The sequence below is a fragment of the Cannabis sativa genome, chromosome 6, assembly GCF_029168945.1.
Source record: "Cannabis sativa cultivar Pink pepper isolate KNU-18-1 chromosome 6, ASM2916894v1, whole genome shotgun sequence".
In the NCBI taxonomy this organism is placed as follows: Eukaryota; Viridiplantae; Streptophyta; class Magnoliopsida; order Rosales; family Cannabaceae; genus Cannabis; species Cannabis sativa.
Genome location: NC_083606.1, coordinates 6,070,603 through 6,074,838, shown reverse-complemented (window position 1 = coordinate 6,074,838; position 4,236 = coordinate 6,070,603).

The following is a 4,236-nucleotide window of genomic DNA, read 5'->3' as shown; positions in this document are numbered from 1 at the left end:
AGATATTATTACATTTTGATAGAGTGAACTCTTTGTTCAAAACCTACGCTAAAAAAATAAGAGAATGATGTTTCAAGGAAGGAGTAGCCACCATATATACAAGGGTGGCCATGTCCCCAAAAATTTTAAAAAATATATAAAAAAAGGGGAGTTCTATTTACACCCCACAAAATGATAAGTACACCCCATTATTAAAAAAAATATAAACTTAAATAATTTTTAAAAATTACTCTTAATATTTTTTTAAAATTTTTTTCTCACATTATTTTATGTTAATTTCAATACTTATTTTGATTTTATTTTCATAATTTTTTCTAACTCATGTATATATTTTTTTAATTTTTTCTAAGAAAATTTCATATAATTTTTTATTTTAATTTTTTTCTCATAATATTTAAAATATAATTTATTTTTATTTGATATGTATATTTTTTAAGAATATGAATTGGAAAAAAAAAGTTAAAAAAATTTAGTACAATTAAAGATATAAATTTTATATAAAATAAAAATTATTAAAATGGGGTGCTTTTAGAAAATTTTGGGGTGTAAATAAAATTTCCCTAAAAAAAAAATTATTATTATTATTATTATTTTTATATATATATTTTTTCCTTATTTCTTTAAAATATATATTTTAGCCCCTCCTAATTTTAATTTTTTTTTTCTTTTTGACCCCTGCTAAAGTTCAATTCTAAGTGGAAGTCCAAGTATTTGAACCATAGCAAAACAAAACCTAAAAATAATACAGCGCAATGAATTACATATATAATCTTTCTTTTTTTTTTTTTTGAAAATTTATTAGTGATGAAGAGGTAATTAAAACCTCATTACCCAAAAGATCAAATACATACATGCAATATCTTTAATTTCTCATATTCAACCTTTGTCACATGAATAAACTACTAAATTAGTAATTAGTGATATAAACCAATTATGACAAAAAGACTAACATTATCATATCATAGATATATGATAGACAATCTACACAAAGAGCTAGACTAATTAACTAAAACCCATAACAATAATTTGAACCCCTATTATTGATACATCAGGTGATTTTTATATATATATATATTTATATTTTTCATTGTTCAAATCAATAATATATGGTCTAAAGTGGGCTGAGAATATTACGTACTGAAATTATTATTGTAGGGCCATTATATGCCTATAAAAACACTTCAATCTAGGCATTTATATATACTTGAGTAATTCATTAGTGTTATATATAATATTCTCTTTATATATATGTACTAATTGTAGTAATACATCATCTTCTTCTTCTTATCCAATAATAAAAAAATGAAGAAAGGATCAATGAGAAAGCTAAAGGTGTCTCATTTGAAGAAGAATAAGTCAAGAAGTTCAACTATGAAGAAGCTTAGGCAACTCCAAAAGATCACTAATCCAAGTTATGATGATCAAGAAGAAACCAATTATAACAACCTTGGATCTTTGTATCAAAATACTGCAAACCATATCTTTCTACTTCAAGCTAAGCTCAATGCTCTCAAAACTCTCTCCGCCTTGTTCGGTGTTTAATACTACAGATTCGAACTTAGACCTTCTCTTTTAAAATATATAGAGAAAATATATATAGTATTTATTAATAATGTTTAATTATGTACTATATATAATCGTCTAAGAAAAAATATATAAATATCCAATATTATTTATGTAAACTTTAGTACTATAATCTGTATAATAAATTATTTATAATATTGTTCCCCATTAATAAAGAAAAATAGTATTGTAAAATAATGACTATGTAAGAATTTAAGATGTGAAATCAATTTCTGTATTGAATTAGTTATATATTATTATAATTTTTTGGTTTTTTTTTCAGTAAATTATATATATATATATATTTATAAATTAATGGTATTTTATTTTTAATTGTAACTATAAATCAAATATTCACTATAGTACAATAAATAACAAGGCTCAACTTAAGCGAAAAAAAAATGAAAAACAAGACACAAATGTATTTGGATTTTGTTTTATAATATTTAACTTTTTATTTAAAATATTTTGTGGTAGTGCTCTCCTAACGGTATACCCCTCCAAAAAATACTTACAAAAAAAATTCTCTAACAACCAATCTATATTATTTTTACCTATCTTTTTTGTATTCAAAAACTTGACCTTATTGCAAACATTAAACTTAATATTTCCAATAATTGCAGAAATCAAAGGGAGTTTAAGATTTCAAAAAGCATCATTTCGAACCTTCCAAATATGATGAACACAAGTATAAATCTTTTTTTCTATTTCTGTTGTGCTTGCATCTTCAAATTTAATTACTTATACTTATTAAGGTACAACAATAAGTCTTAATCTTGAGCCAAAGAAGTACCTGCTTTAAACACCTCAAACTAATAAAAGAGCATTGAAAAAAATAAGTGCTCAGTAGATTTATTATGTTGACCACAGATAAGAAAATGAAGATCAGAAATCATACCAAAACGAAATAAATAATCTCTTGTTGTTAATCTATTTTTCAAAGCCAACCGAGAAATGAACTTGTGCTTAGGCACACCTAAGCGATCCCAGATAATAGAGTAATGCCAGCTATCAATATTCTCTTTCATTTTAGTATAAATACCTGCAATTGTATAATTGTGCTTCTAGAACTAAGTAGTACCAATACCATTCTTTAACTCATCTTTGATAAGAATTATTTGAGTCCAATACCAACTACTTGTGGTTGGAGCAATATAGCTCCACCAATCATCATCCTTCAAGTAAACACTATGAGCCCATTTCACCAAAAATTATCCTCCTTAGCAGCAATGGCCCAAACAAACTTACCAATTGCACACTTTTTCCACAATGCAACATCTTTGAAGGCAAGGCCTCGTTGAGCTTTAGTCTTATAAATCTCTATCCAAGATAAATTACCTGTGTTAACCCAATTTTTTTTAGTGATGTGGACATCAATATTTGACATGTGGTAAGAAGGATCACGTCATGGTGTTGAGTAAACCCGAGTCATAGCAGCCGAACTGGGAGGAGGACCTAGCCCTGCGCCTACGTTGATTTCAAGAGCTCCGGAATAGAAGTTAAGACTTCAATAACTTGAATCTAACTCACTATCTTTTAGTATTATCATGTACCATGAATACATGGAGCAACCTAATCCAAGCCCCGTGAGCTTGAATTGCACGCACCTACAATCCGAAAGAAAACCTGGGCACCCAGGGTTTCACCTAGTGCCCAGGTTGACATTTCCAACTAGGGTTTCAATTTTTCTGACCGTCTTAGTGAAAATGAGTCAACTTTGCTTCGGGACATCAACTAGACATACCACAGATATATTTGAGGCATCAGAATCAGATTCAGAGCAAGTTTATTTTTGAGCACCTGGTGCCCAGACACACCCATTGCCTAGGTTGACAATTTGTCAATCTACCCACCTTCCAAGTATCAGATTGACGATTTGACTTTTGAATCTTCTTAATTTGTCTTCATAAAAAATAAGGAAAAATGTACTTTCAAGGAAGAAACAACACTTCCTTGCTGCCAGAAGTAAGGCCCAACGCCTAGGTTGATACCTGGGACTGGCCTAGTGCCCAGGTTGACACCTGGGGCTAGCCCAACACCCAGGTTGACACCTGGGGTTGTCCAGTGCCCAGGTTAACAGTTTTTCAACTTGGGGCAATTTCGATGATATTTTTAAAGAACTCTTTCGAGCATCTTCCCTGATTCCATAAAAGATTAAGATCCAACTATTTTTGGGGACCAAACAAAGCTTTTGAAGGGCCATAACCGGGACCCAGCGTCCAGGTTGACACCTTGCACTAGGCCCAATGCCCAGGTTGACATATTGTCAACCTGGGCTGTTTCCAATCAAGTTTTCAAAAAAGTGTTCGAGTCATTTTTTCGATCATAAAAATAATGAAGATTAAAGCAAACTCGGGGAGAAAACTACAAACTTGAGTCCCTAGAATTAGGGCCTAACTACCCAGGTTGACACCTGGGGCTGGCCTAGCACCTAGGTTGATAGTTTTTCAACCTGGGCCAATTCTAATGATGTTTTTCGAGAACTCTTTCGAGCATCTTCTCCATTTTTCAGAAAAGATTAAGATCCAACTATTTTTGGGGACCAAACGGAACTTTTGAAGGGCCATACCAAGGACTCAACACCCAGTTTGACACCTAGCATTAGGCTTAGTGCCCAAGTTGACATATTGTCAACCTAGGTTGTTTCCAATCAAGTTCTCAAAAAAATGTTCC